The sequence below is a fragment of the Dendrobates tinctorius genome, unplaced genomic scaffold (assembly GCF_039654945.1).
Source record: "Dendrobates tinctorius isolate UK_male_01 unplaced genomic scaffold, ASM3965494v1 ptg000030l, whole genome shotgun sequence".
NCBI classification, from domain to species: Eukaryota; Metazoa; Chordata; class Amphibia; order Anura; family Dendrobatidae; genus Dendrobates; species Dendrobates tinctorius.
The window spans coordinates 6,148,142-6,163,783 of record NW_027361698.1 but is presented as its reverse complement, the minus strand read 5'-3'; the positions used below and the strand labels follow the sequence as shown (position 1 = coordinate 6,163,783).

At 43.6% G+C, this 15,642-nt stretch overlaps 1 protein-coding gene across 6 annotated transcripts in view; it reads right to left on the bottom strand.

Annotated features, from left to right (window-relative positions):
* GSTCD (glutathione S-transferase C-terminal domain containing) overlaps positions 1-15,642 on the bottom strand; it is a 196,373-nt gene that overhangs the window by 161,483 nt on the left and 19,248 nt on the right. For 3 of the 6 annotated variants that reach the window (XM_073571819.1, XM_073571820.1, XM_073571817.1), the window contains exon 2: positions 13,653-13,769. The exons of the other annotated variants lie outside the window; for them this stretch is intronic. The gene's annotated coding sequence lies outside the window, so the exon portion shown is untranslated. The remainder of the gene's footprint in view (positions 1-13,652; positions 13,770-15,642) is intronic. 6 annotated transcript variants of the gene reach the window in all.

Sequence of the window (15,642 nt, the reverse complement as noted above, 5' to 3'; positions counted from 1 at the left end):
AAGTAATCCGGCTTTTTCGCTGCATCAAAACCGCAGCGTCTTACAGTTCTAGCAAAGTGGGTGGGATTAAGGCTGTGTTCACACACAGCGCTTTTTTAGCGGTATTTTTAGCGATATTTTTAGCGGTTTTTCCAATAAAACTGCTAAAAATAAGCTTCCCAGTTATTTCTATGCATTTTGCACTTTTTGTGCATACTGATGCGTTTTTTACCGCGCAAAAACGCAGCATGCTCATTAATTTCGCGGATTTTTCCACGTTTCTGACTATTTCTATGCGTTTTGAAAACGCGCGTAAAAAGGCGTAAAAACTGCGCGTTTTCTGCGCAAAAGCCGCGCAGAAAAAAACGCGTGGTTTCTGGGAAGGGAGTCAGGTTTTCCAGCAGAAATTTTCTGCTACGTGTGCACTTAGCCTTAAAGAAATCGTGTGCCCTCTTATTTCTGCTCAGCATAAACTGACCTGCGGCGCGCGTTTTACATCCGCAACGTGTCAGTTTCAGTTGCGAGTACTCTGAGTTTTCTGTGCAGATTTTTCCCATAGACTTGCAATAGATGCAGAAAATCTGCAGGAGAAAAAACGCACAAGCATTTTTAGTATGCTTCCGTGGTGGAAACATGTCAAAAAGGCATATAATCAACATATTACTATATCAATAAAGTTTTGACAACACCAAATACCAGGAAGTATCAAAACCAAAGCAGCTTTATTTAAAACATGACACACCAACAAGAGACAAAAAAAACGCAGTCAAAAACACCATAATATCGCATGTAAATAAAAAACGCAACCCAATTTACTTAATAGGTGCAGAAAATCTGGACCATCAAACCCTGACGAAAAGCTCATTGTGGGAACGTAGTTTTGTGTGCAAGTTGAGTATTTACTTGCAGAAACTTCTGTAAGTTTTCTGCATCTCTTGGCAGCAAAAACAGCACGTTATTGGTGGAGTTTTGTACAGCAATGAATTATTTTTTGTGCTATACATATTTAAAAAAAAAAGAAGATTTGTGATGCAATTTCCTGGTGAAACCCCTTCTTTTCATTCTAATGCAGTAGAATCAGGGTAATGGGATTAGGGCTTGGTGTCAGCAGCTGTCAGTGACACCAAGCCTTAGGTTTAGTAATGAAGACGTGTCAGCCAGACACCCTCATTAGTAAACTGGTAAGTAAAGAAATTAACGCAAACCCACAGTCACCAGCCTATGCAGGAGCATTACCAGAATGAACCTACACACAAGTGCTTCTCACAAAATTAGAATAAAGTTAATTTCTTTCAGTTCTTCAATACAAAAAGTGAAACTCAGAGTCATTACACACAGAGTGATCTATTTCAAGTGTTTATTTCTGTTAATGTTGATGATTATGGCTTACAGCCAATGAAAACCCAAAAGTCATTATCTCAGTAAATTAGAATACTTTATAACACCAGCTTGAAAAATGATTTTAAAGGGAACCTGTCACCTGTTTTGGCCACTATAAGATGCGGCCACTGCCTTTCAGGACTTATCTACATCGTTCTAGAATGCTGTAGATAAGCCCCTGGCCTGACCTGAAAGAGAAGAAAAACAAGTTTTATTATACTCACCAGCAAGGTGGTCCGGTCTGTTGGGTGTCGCAGGTCCGGGTCCGACGCCTCCCATCTTCATGTGATGTCGCTATCCTGCTTGCTTCATGCTGCGCTACTGCTAGGTGTACTGATCTATCCTGTTGAGGGCAGAGCAAAGCACTGCAGTGCGCAGGCGCTGGACCTCTCTGTCCTTTCCCAGCAGTCGAAAGACACAGGACTGCTTCATTAACCATCACTGAAACCCCAGAGACGTCTTAAAGAATCCAGGTTTGGACAATCGGGTCACCTGGCCACTTACCTCACTGCTTTCGGTTAGCTTCCTAAGCTTGTAGCTACATCCTTCGCCACTCACCAAAGGGGGGAGCCACTGGTGGTGGGTATGCAACACTGGAAGCAGCTATAATCCCGGCGAGTCAGCAAAAGGGTGAGACTCTGTAATTTATGTGAAAAACGCACCACAAAAACACCGTGTGCACACAGCCTTAAGGAGGATACCAGCTCGTTAAGCAGATCCGCCCCACAATTTTTTTTTTTTTTTTTTTTAACAAGAAACCACTAATCTATAGTTTAGAGTCACAATTGATCATAACCAATCTGGGTTTGAAAGATGCCAATAATTTGATTCAGATGCAACATAAAACGGGCATAAATGAAATATTAGTGAATTTTCCTTTGTAATACCCTCAGCATTCACAGCTTGCAGACATTGATCCCATTATAATCAGGGACGCAAGCAGCAGAACATAGACTCTGTCAGCCACAGGGGTATTATTAGCACATTAAGAATATTCAGCAGCCAGTGAGCCAAATCCACGCTAATCTGTGATTCTTAATTTTACCTGCTGCTTAATGAGCCACCTCGGCGCATGTTGTTCAGAGCCCACAATGCAGAAAAAAAGACGGAAAACACTACAAACCCTCAAGAGGAAAATCTAAATTACATTTTAGCAATAAGACTTTAATCCGTCAAGACATGACAAAAATATATTCAGAACATAAACAATATGTCACCGGGTTTAGCTGCACCCCGTGGCTAATTGGAAGCGGTGGTGTCACCTTGGAATTAGGCAGTTGATCTAAAGAACTTCAGGATTTTCAAGAACCAAATAATAATCTATGGCATCAGGCAGTTGTCATGGAATTTCAAATTTAGAGAAAAGGGCAAATACAAATGGGGTTAAATGACATTTTAAAATAATTTGCATTCTTATATCTCACAGTAAAGGATTCAGCAGCTGTAGATGCCTGGACATTTACATGCTGTGCCATTCTGTACTGGAAGGAGGAGAAAGAAAAAGGAGACATTTCTTCCCTCTTAAATATCAACCATCAGCTGGTATTATTGATATGTAGTATATTTGTTGTAGAGGACAAAGAGAAGACTGAGAAATTAAACATGTACTTTCCATGCACGTTCACTAATGTGACATCTATCATCAAGCTAGAAAATAATCAAGGAGCACCACCTAATATAACATACTTAAATATTCGCAAAGCCCCGTTGAAAGGCGCCATTCATCCACTGGTATTGAGGGAGTTGAGCTCAGCGATTGACAGATCACTGTATCTCATCTTCTCGGTCCTCCGTGTAACAGGGCTGGTGTCACAGGATTGGAAAATCACCGACAAGGTACCGATATTTAGGCTGTGTGCACGTTGCGGTTTTTTTGCATTTTTGCGGTGTTTTTCCGCTGCGGAATTGCCGCAAAAACGCAAAGAAAACGCATCCCATGCAATCCTATGGGATTCCGCAATGCTGTGCTAATGCTGAGGATTTTTCCGCTGTGGAATCGCATAGCGGAAAAATACGCAGCAGGCTCATTCTTTTTGCGGAATCGCGGCAATTCCGCACCCATAGGAATGCATTGATCCGCTTACTTTCCGCATGTGGCTATGCCCTCCAAGTGAAAACTAAACGGATCATGTGCGGATGGTACCCACGGTCTGGAGGAGGAGAGACTGTCCTCCAGTCCCTGCGTACCATAATCGTGTAAAAAATAGAATAAAAATAAAAAATAGAGATATAATCACCCTTCAGCGGCCCCCGAAGTCCTTCCCACCTCTCACCACGCTCCCGGCATCTTCCGGTCCCAGTAATGCTTTGCGCGAATGACCGCTGAGGACGTCGTGCTCTCGCGAGCGTGACGTCATCTGAGGTCCTTAGCGCAAAGCATTACTGGGACCAGAAGATGCCGGGAGCGCCACAGAGCAGATCGGGGGCTGTTGGAAGGTGACAATAACAATATTTTTAATTTTTTAAATTATTTTTAACATCCTATCACATTTCTAAGCGCATAGCCTTAAGATGTAAGAAAATGGACCCAGGAAACTACCGTCTGGTAAGTCTGAAATCAGTGGTGGGCTACATTTTTGAGGGCATTGCAAGCACGGATTTCCTAACTTTTACACTTTGCCCCACTCTGGGACAATCATTTTTTGCAGGCTGATTGCTTCTATAGCATGCAGATGAAGCAGTATCTGCATGCCATAGAAGCCTTCAGTGCTGCACTCTCAGGGACACTTGCTGATCATGCACTGCACATGATCAACAAGTTTGCTAACTCTGGTGACCCGGATATCGTCATGACGACATCAGCTCACCATGGCAACGATCAGGACCCCACATCATGCCGCGGGGTATCCAATCCAAAGGCAGAGGGGCCGTCAGCCCTGCACCAGCTCCCAGAATGCGGTGATCTTGTTTGATAGCAGTATTTCGGGGGTTAAAGTGCTGGGAGCGGTCTGCGACCGCTCCTGGCACCTAGTGCCGGATGTCAGCTGTGAGAATCAGCTGACACCTGGCTGCGATCGGCTGCGCACCCCCCGCGATGTCGTAATATTCCGTCCATGGTCAAATTGGCCCAGGTCACATGGATGGAACATTACGTCATGTCAGAAAGGGGTTACTATCATGCTATAAATAAAAAAAATTGTGTCTGAAAACGGCACTGGCTGCACCTGTGCAGTAGCAGCTATCAACGATCCGATAGCTGCTACTGGGCAGGTGGCGCCATCTTGCTAGAGAGAAAAAAAATCCTTCTTCAGCTGTAGCAGCTAGAGGTGATCGTCGATAGCTGCTACAGCGCAGGCGCCGCCATCATGAAGGAGGAAATTTTTTTTTTTTTATCTCTAGCAAGATAGCGCCACCGGGGGGGACTTCATGTGGTGCTCTGCGTAGCTATTCACACTTATGGCTTATGATAGGTCACTGATCCCTCAGGGAACTGCCCCCTATTTTACATAATGAATATAATATGTACTGAAAAAATTACATGCAGTATGATGGCATGTATAATGTGCATTTAATTAATTTATTTGCTGATATAAATTTATTCAGAAAAAATAAATCTGTATCAAAATGTTGCCGGCTGCGCCTGCGCAGTAACATCTATTGAACCGCCCATAGATACTACTGCGCAAACGCAGCCTCGCCATTTTGAGACACAACATTTTTTTCTGAATAAATTTATATCAGCAAATAAAATAATTAAATGCACATTATATATGCGATCATGCTGCAGAGCCGGCGCTGCTGCTAAATGTAATTTTTTTTTTCAATACATATAATAAACAGTATGTAAAATAGGGAGCAGGTCACTGACCTGTCAGAAGCCATGATGAATACCTAATCAGAGCACCACATGAAGTCCCCCACAGGATGCCCCGGAAAAACACGAGCAGATCATTAACTCAAAACTGAAAATAAAGATTGAACAACAACCACAAGACGGATTTCATCACCCAAGGTATCATTGTAATTAGTATAACTGCGCCGACCTGACACTGTCTGTAGGTTACTGAGCACTATAATGCTGACAGGTGCACTTTAAGGCCACAACTAAAGTTTGGTGTCATAAATGGAGGTATAGATTATATAGATCGAAGGCTGGGGAATTGGATCTCTGCCTGCACCACTTGATATCTGATGGAGATCAGACTTGGAGTGTGTATAGAGAGTAATTAACAAGTAGCTGACAGTTGTTGGAAGGGCAAACTTTGTGTACATCCTTATTATCAAGGTGATAACCAATTCAAGGTGAAGATTTCTGCCCCTAAAGCCCCATCTCACATAACGAGATCGCTAGCGAGGTCGCTGAAGCGTCACTGATTTTGTGACGCAACAGCGACCTCGCTAGCGATCTCGCTACATGTGGCACGCAGCGGCGATCGGGCCCCTGCTGGATATCACTGATCATGCAGGAATGTCATGGGCCTTTTTTCATCGTCGGTGTCCTGTTGGCCAGCGCGCATCGCTGTGTTTGAACCGATGAGCGACCTCGTTGGTGACACAGAACTCAGGGACGTAGGCTGGAATTGTTCAGAAAAGTGTTATGAATGAGTCACCGTAGGAGGCAAAAACAGAAATACTAGCTAAGTCCAGAAAAGCAGAGAAGTTGGCAGCTATCGGATTGCAGACCCCTGAACCTAACAACAACAACTAGCAGTAGCCGTGGGGGGTTCCTACGGTGCCCTAGACCCCTCGATCACAGCCGGAGAACTACATAGCCTAAAGACAGAAAGGGAAATCTAAACTGCGCCAGAGCAGACCCCAAAGCAATAGGCAGCCCCCAACATATAATGACGGTGAAGCAAGATGAAAAAACACTCTTACAGATAGAAAGATAGGCTGAGAAAATGATGGGGCCCAAGCTAACTAAATAGGACAGAATAGAAAAGCTGCTGTCTGCAATCCGCCAAAACCTTAAACTGGGGACCAATGGTCCTATGTCGGTTGGAAAACCGCTGGGCCTTTTCCTGGGAGAGAGATAACTTATCCACCACTTGGTCCCAGATCTGGTGCATTCTCTCCACCACAGTGTCAACACCTGGGCAGGCAGAAGGCTCCACCTGCCCTGAAGAAAACCGAGGATGAAACCCAAAGTTACAAAAAAAAAGGTGACATCAAAGTGGCAGAACTAGCTCTATTATTTCAAGCAAATTCGGCCAAGAGCAAAAATGAAACCCAATCATCCTGATCAGCGGAAATAAAACATCTCAAATACGACTCCAAGGTCTGGTTTGTTCTCTCCATCTGCCCATTGGTCTGAGGGTGAAAAGCAGAGGAGAGGGACAACTGAATTCCCAGCTTGGAACAGAAAGTCCTCCAAAATCTAGACACAAATTGAACTCCTCTGTCAGATACAATGTTCTCAGGAATCCCGTGCAAGCGAACCACCTGTTGCAAAAACAGGGGCACCAACTCAGAGGAAGATGGCAACTTAGGGAGTGGTACAAGATGAACCATCTTAGAGAACCTATCACAAATCACCCAAATAACAGTCATTCTCTGAGAGACAGGCATATCAGAGATGAAATCCATTGAAATATGGGTCCATGGCCTCCTGGGGACCGGCAAAGGCATCAACAACCCACTAGAGCGAGAACAAGGTTTAGACCGGGAGCAAGTCCCACAGGACTGCACAAAATTCCTGACATCACGAGACAAGGCGGGCCACCAAAAAGACCGACTCACCAGATCTCTAGTACCAAAAATACCTGGAGACCACAAAATCAAAACGTGTAAAAAACAAGGCCCACCTAGCCTGTCTAGGGTTCAAGCGTTTGGCCGACTCCAGGTAAATCAAATTCTTGTGGTCAGTGAGGACCACGACTTGGTGTTTAGCTCCCTCCAACCAATGTCTCCACTCCTCAAATGCCCATTTCATGGCTAACAGTTCCCAAAAATGAAATCCTCTGTACCCCAAAAAGGCATTTCGATCCTTTGACATACAGGGAATTCTCCCTCAAGATCTGGAACACAGTCCGAACATGTTCCACATGAGAATCCCAATACTTGGAGAAGATCAAAATATCATCCAGATAGATAATCAAAAATTTATCCACAAAGTCTCGGAAAACGTCGTTCATGAAGCACTGGAAGACAGAAGGGGCATTAGTGAGCCCAAAAGGCATCACCAGGTACTCAAAATGTCCCTCCGGAGTATTAAACGCCGTCTTCCATTCATCCCCATGCTTAATGCGGATAAGATTATACGCCCCCCTGAGGTCAAGCTTGGTAAACCAGCAAGCACCTTTAACTCTGGAGAATAGATCCGAAATCAGGGGTAACGGATACTGATATTTAATAGTAATTTTGTTGAGGGCACGATAATCAATACAAGGCCTTAATGAACCATCCTTTTTGGCCACGAAAAAAAAAACGGCACCTAAGGGTGGCGAGGATGGTCTAATATGACCCTTCTCCAACGCCTCCTTAATATAGGATCGCATAGCCTCGTGCTCGGGTACAGATAAATTGAAGAGCCGACCTTTAGGAAATTTACACCCCGGGCTCAGTTCAATTGCACAGTCATAACTCCTATGAGGAGGCAAAGACGCAGACTCATTCTCACTAAATACATCATAAAAGTCCGCCAAATAGTCAGGAACATCATGCGACTGAGGAGAAGTGGAAAAAACCAGAGCCTCACTAAGGGCACACCGACAACGACAACCCCAACTCACCACAGACACAGATTTCCAATCCAAAACTGGATTATGAATTTGCAACCAGGGAAACCCCAGAACAATGGTATCATGCAAATTATGCAACACCAAAAATCTGCAATTCTCTTGATGGTCTGGGGCGACCCGCATTACCACCTGGGTCCAAAACTGAGGTTTATTTTTCGCCAAAGGAGTAGCATCAATCCCCCTCAAAGGGATAGGCGTCCGCAAAGGTGTCATCGGAAATCCACAACGTTTAGCAAAATCCAAGTCCATTAGATTCAGGGCTGCTCCCAAATCCACAAAAGCCTTGGCGGAAAATGTGGACAGGGAGCAGATCAGAGTAATTGCCAGAACAAACTTAGGTTGAACACCACCCACAGAAAACGTGTGTGCAAAACGTTTCTCTCATTTAGGACAGACAGAAATAATATGTGATGCATCTCCACAAAAAAAACACAGCTTATTACGCCTTCTAAACTCCTGACGTTGCTCCCTGGACAAAACTCTATCACATTGCATAGGTTCAGACACTTGTTCAACAGGTGGCAACACCTCTCGTGCAGTCCTGCGTTCACGTAAACGCCGATCAACCTGAATGGCTAATGACATAGAATCGTCAAGACCAGAGGGAACAGGAAATCCCACCATAGTATCTTTTACGGCTTCTGACAAACCTTTCTGAAAGAGAGCTGCCAAGGCATTATCATTCCAGGTAGTAAGGACCGCCCACTTTCGGAATTTTTGAGAGTACAATTCTGCAGAATCTCGACCCTGGCTCAATGCCAACAGGGTCTTTTCAGCCTGATCAATAGCATTAGGTTCGTCATACAACAACCCCAAGGCTTGAAAAAATGCGTTCACATTAGTCGAATAGGATCATCTGGTTTCAAAGAAAACGCCCAATCCTGGGGATCGCCACGCAGCAAAGAGATGACAATTTTAACCTGCTGCGCGGAGCTCCCTGACGAGTTAGGCTTCAAGGCAAAAAATAATTTACAATTATTTTTGAAATTCAAAAATTTAGACCGATCCCCAAAAAACACATCAGGAGTGGGGATCTTTGGTTCAGCAGCATGTGAATGAGCAAGGTAGGCGGAAATTCCCCGCACTTCCACAGTGAGCTGCTCCACATGATCAGACAATTGCTTTATCTCCATTGAGAGAAAAAAAATTCCCCCTACGGCCTCAGAGATATAGAGGAAAAAATATACACACTTTTTTTTTTTTTTTACAATTCTTTCCTGCTATTGAGTACCCTAGGATCTGCGGTATGGCGGGTGATTCTGTTATGAATGAGTCACCGTAGGAGGCAAAAACAGAAATACTAGCTAAGTCCAGAAAACCAGAGAAGTTGGCAGCTATCGGATTGCAGACCCCTGAACCTAACAACAACAACTAGCAGTAGCCGTGGGGGGTTCCTACGGTGCCCTAGACCCCTCGATCACAGCCGGAGAACTACATAGCCTAAAGACAGAAAGGGAAATCTAAACTGCCCCAGAGCAGACCCCAAAGCAATAGGCAGCCCCCAACATATAATGACGGTGAAGCAAGATGAAAAAACACTCACACAGATAGAAAGATAGGCTGAGCAAATGATGGGGCCCAAGCTAACTAAATAGGACAGAATAGAAAAGCTGCTGTCTGCAATCCGCCAAAACCCTCTCAAAAACAAGAGCCAACAGACTGATAGGGAAAAAAGCCCTGAAGACGCTAGGCTTCAAAAAGACTATATCAGTACTCAGGTATTATCTGAAGACAGAGTAAAAAGGAATTCAGCTCACCCAGCAGGGAAAGGCAGAAATCCAGAAAAACAAGGCAAAACAAAACCAAAACACAAAGGCAAAAAGTAGAGCAGAAAACTTAGCTTTTGAGGAGCAGGAATCAGACTGGTCTCCAAGAATCCCTCAGAGTAATCACCCGCAAGGCAGAAGGGTGTCGGCTGCCTTATATCCAGTCAGCAATCCCAGTCACCCAGTCATCATCATTCTTCTCAGGTGCTTTGTAATCAGCCTCACTACCTTCCTTCAACAGAAGAGGGAGTTCATCAGACCTCAATGGTGAAGGGGAAAATGAACTCACAACAGAAAAGCTGCTGTGTGACAAAGTACCAACGACCGCCGAGGATCGCTGGATGGTTGCTGCGTAGTTGAAGAGATCTGCCTGTTTGTCAGCTTACTAGCGACCATTTAGCGATACACCAGCGATCCCTACCAGGTCGTATCATTGTCCGGATCGCTGGTTCGTCACTAAGTGAAACGGGACCATAAGACATATGGTTTGGCTCCATATCAGAGACCCCACATGGCAATGAAAGTACAAAATTTTCAATGTCACATCTATAAAATCCAAGTTTGACACATTACATGTGTTGCGAATTCGCTTTCTGGCCTACCTCTGGTTACTGCTGAAGGTGGTGGAGCTGATCAGGTTGATGGAGGGGTTGCGAGTTCTCTTTCTGGGCTCCCTCTGGTGGTTACTGGAGGTAATGGAGCTGATCTGATTAACAGAGACTTGCCACCTGATGAGGACGACGATTGAAGATCTGGGGTTTCAGACTGGATTTAAGACAGCCGATTCCCTCTATCCCTGCTGGTGATTTTTTCCTGCCTCCTGAGGTCTTAGTTTCCAGCTCAGTCCCTGCATGCTCAGCTAAGTGTTCTTTTGCTATTCTGTTCACATTTGATCTGGTTTTGTCTATTTCAGTTTTGTGTGGGTCAGCTAGCTCCGGCTGGGGCTGTGCTGAATCACCACCCATAAGTTACTGCTTGTGCCAGTTTGTTTTTGTCCCTTATTAGATTGGCCTCTCTTTGCTCTGCTTTCAGAATATACCAGAGTGCTGATATAGTGGGCGAAGTCGTGCGACTTCAGTATTTTTGCATCAAATGTGTTGGACCTTTTTGCAGGGTTTTTTGCGTGATTGCAGACAGTGTCTTTCCTTTCCTGTCTAGTCAGTGTGGGCCCCATTGTTTGCTCAGTCTCTTTTCCTACCTGCGTTTGTGTTTTCATCTTGTCTCACCTACAATATATGTTTGGGGGCTATCTATTCCTTTGGGGTCTGCTCTGGGGCAGTTTAGATTTCCTCTTTCTTGCTTTAGGCTTAGTTAGCTCTCCGGCTGTGCCAAGGCGTCTAGGATCATCATAGGCACGCTCCACGGCTACTGCTAGTTGTGTGGATAGGATCAGGTGTCTGCAATCCGCTTAGTTACCAACCTCTCTGGTTTTCTGTGGCTTAGCTTGGGCTTGCTCTCCTCCTCGGTGACCCAATCATAACAACATGTATATAATCATGATCAGGGAACATATTCATATCTGTGGGTAAAACTGCTGGAGTTTAGGAAGCTGGCAACCTGCCGGAATGAAATATCTCCCAGAACTTTGGTTATATAATTTACATTTCTTGTATGTATAGAATGCTTGAAGGACATACAGTAAGATGACGGCCATATTGCATCCATAGGAGGTTTCTGGGGGAAATTATGATCCAGAGCAGAAATGATGGCCAAAACTGAATTAGAATCAAATCTCAGCCATCCCCTTCTTCCCTCAGCTGTGGGAGTAGTGAGGGGTCTGCTAGACCCCTTTATACTATCTCATCTACTGAATATCAGTGTCACACCCCTGTATAAACGACTAACGCTGGTGGAAATTTGGACAGACCTGCGTTTTCCACTGCCAGAAGTGGCCATGGATTCAATTTGTAAGATGTATCTGTATTTCATTCCCTTATATTTCATACTGTTTATGCCTGAAGGTATGCTATCCAAACCCTGAGGAGCGTGAGCATAGCATGGTTTAATTACCCTGCTCATACCAGAGTGCAAGAACAGTACCAATCAGGTGCTCAGGAAAACTGTATGGCGCATGTGCTAGTATGTTGCCCAGTGCCAGCGTCTCGTTGGGCCTGGTAACATGACGAGTGGTGGCAGGATAAAGTGTGGCGTGGGTATGCTCAGCTCACTGGACTATTGCAGTAGGTGAGCAGACAACGGAGTGGGAAGCACAGTCCCCCTATATGTGTTGTAAGCAAGTGGTGTTCATCACAAATTGGTGGAAGCGGGAGTGTTGATCCTGACATATGGGATCCAGTTTTGTGCTCCATGTTTTAAACATAATATTGCATAACTAGAATCAGTTCAAAATGCAGAACAGATTCTTACAAGGGACGGGCAATCTTTCCTATAAATACAATACAAAGTACATGATTCATTCTTCCAAGGACCGTACAAAGGATCGGGGGACATTCATTACATGTTAAAGAAACTCTGGCACATAAATATGAAGGGGGTCTTTACAGCTAGGGTGTGTTCAGAGTGGGTTTATTTTCTTTGTTTTTGGAGCAGAAATACTTCATAAACCACATAGTACAAAACCCACAAGTTTTGACTGGATAGTTATAAAGTTTCTGCTCCAAAAACTCTGTGTGAACACACTCGTAGGGCAGTCAGAGAGGAATACCCTACCACAAGAGGTAGTAATGGCAGATACTTTAACAACATTAATAAAAAGGGCTGGATGCTTCTTTTTCACAAATATCGGCATTGTGGGGTATAAATAATCTAGCAATAGCGAATGTATACCGTACTTGTTCGCGAAGTAACTTGATGGACCTGTGTCTTTTTTCAACCTGTGTAACTAAATAACTATGTATTATTATGGCAGCGTTTAGGAACCACAGATATTCAGCCATAAAGTGACAGACTACATAAAGTCACAGAGCGGGGCTGCCAAGTGATTCTGGTGTAATGGTGTAAATTGCTTTGAAAAGTCACGATAAGTCACACTGCCCTCTATGAGACTCGGTGACTCTGAAGAGTGGTCTAGTTACTGACTTCATCGATGTTTAGAGATGCCGAGGCTCGCGGGAATCTCCGCTTTTTTTGCACCTGGCTTAGGCTGGTTTCACATTAGCGCTTTTGTGCGCAGCGCATCGTGCGCACCCGTGCGCATGCGCACTGCGCACCTATACTTAACATGACGTGCGCATGGTCTTGCGCATACTTGCGTTTTCGTGCGCATGCGTTTTTTTTGTCTTTTGCGCCAGGCGCGCCAGACGCAACATGTTGCATTTTTGGTTCCGCCCTGTCTCGTCAAAAAAACGCATGCGCACGCTTGCGCACGGAATGCGCAAAAACACCACATTGGAGCCTATGGGAACGCATGCGTGCGCATGGTCTTGCGCACGCTTGCGTTTTTTTGCGCATGCGTTTTTGAGTTAAACAAGTCTAGAATGTTCTCTAGACAATGGAAAAAACGTCACACTTAAAAACGCATGCGCATAAAAACCGCCAACGCATGCAAAAAACGCATGTAAAACGCAAACAACGCTGCGTTTTTTTTACACATCAGCGTGCGCATGACGTTAAAAAAACGCGCGTTTGTTTTGCGTTTTTCTTTGCGTTTTTTATGCGCCCGATGCGCTGCGCAAAAAAACGCTAATGTGAAACTAGCCTTAGGAGGTGGGCCACCTGTTGTGGTGCTGTAATGAGTAAGAGAAAAATATATTTAGCAATCTTCCTAGATTGTCTCAGCAAATACCGGGAGGGTGAATTACAATACAGATGTCCCCTAATCTGTTTGCTGGTATGAGGAGGGGTCATTCGGACAGAAAGCATAATATCGGCAACATATCTCACTTACATGGGAAGCTGCTGACAGCAATAATTTTCAATAATCAAACAGGTACATGGCACACCCAGCGAATGAAAGATTAGCTTGAGATGGGTGCAAGTTCCTCTGAAGCCATCCACTGAGCTCCTGTAGAAGAAAAGTAGACTTAGTGAAGGAACTGCACACCTAAAGGCATGTCGAAATGCTTTAAATAGGATTACCAGTATTTCATATTCATTGGTTAAACCGCGGTAATTACAGTATTGTGTAACGTTTCAGGTGAAAAACCCTTCATCAGACCAGAAGCGAACTGACACATGGCAGGTCTTCATACAGTTGAATTCTGGATGTCCCTATTTGCGGGAAGCCCATCAAGCACCCTGGGTCTCTTTCATTCTGGCTCTCACAGACCTGTTAGTTTTTCTTTAAGAATCCCTCCTACTCTGCATTCATTACCTGTATTAATTGCACCTGTTTGAACGTATTACCGGCAGGGTGGATTTGATTTAAATCTAACTGATTTAAATCACGATTTAAATCACTAGTCAGTAAGGCTTGATTTAAATCAGTGATTTAAATCAAAGTTTCTACCTAAACTAGTTCTTGCTACTTTAACATGCAAGTAGATGAAGATTTTTAGAATCACTTTTTATATTACTTTTTTCTCCCCAGTTTAATGGGTTAATCATTCATATTTGGACACCACTGTTCTGTTGTACTTAGGAAGGAGAAAAATAATCCTGACCTTAATAACAATTTAAATAGATTTATTCAACTGAAACAATAACAACATTACAGCATAAGTTATTTGCTTAAACAAACATCCATGTTTGTTAACTAATTTGGCTAAACAAAATATATATATATATTTTAAGAAGCTTAGACTGTCAGCCCAGCCGACACATGAAAAACTTAAATACTACTGTCCCTGCTGTCCTCTGTAGCTCACTTGTCCTCATCTTCATCATCATCTTCTTCTTTGTTCCTATTCATAATCTGGAAAAGAAAAACAAGCTTTCCTGCTTTATTGGGTCCCAACCGATTTCTCAATTTAGAATGAATGAGTCCAAAGGAAGAGAATATTCTTTCAACGCCTGCAGAAGAAGCTACTGCTGTTAAAAGTGAAATTACTTGAACAGTCTCTAAATCCAAGCGCTTAAGTGACTTCCACCAGTTTACTGGTGTGACCTTCCTTAAAATATCTTCAGCAAACATATATTTCTTGAATGGTTCCCCCTTAGCTCTGAAGTTTATTATAGTTGGCATTAAAGATGGATGATTGCTGGATACCCATGTCATAGCTAACTCCTCTTCCTCAGCACTTAGGTTTTGACCCTGATATTGGATATTGACAATATTTGCCAAAAAATGAGCTGGAGTCAGTGCTTGTCCCATTCGTTTGTTTACTGCTTGTAATTTAATTCTGTCCATGTGTAGTTCTGTTTTTAAGTGTTCACTCAGTTCCTTCCAAATTTCAACAGCATCCGCAATAAAACAGCTATTTTTCTGTATTTTGTTTAAAGCTTGAGAGATGGGTTTCAGGAAGCTCAGCATATGTTCAACATTTCTCTTAAGCCCAATGCTGAGGATTTTGGCCATGACAGTGCCATCTATTTTATCTTGATTTTCTTCACAAAGTGTCATCAGAATAGGCCAGTTTTTGATATACTGCTCAAAACAGTCCACCACAGAGTTCCATCTAACATCTTGTGGGAGCGTTAGCTTGGTTCCACCCATCCTTTTCAGAGCTGCTGCAGCAAAATGATTATTACGGAAGTATTTAGCAAATTCAACAACATTAGCCTTTATTTCTGGAACACTTAAGTCTTTGGCTAAGAGGTGCAGCAAATGAGCACTGCAACCATATGTTATTAGCAGCTTTGTATTCCCTCCCTGCTCTTCTAAATCTCTTCTCATCTTGGATACGTTTGCAGCATTGTCAGTGACCAAACTGCGTACTAGACATTTGAATTTTTGTTCACATGTCGTTATAGCTTTTAGGCTGTGTGCACACGCTGCG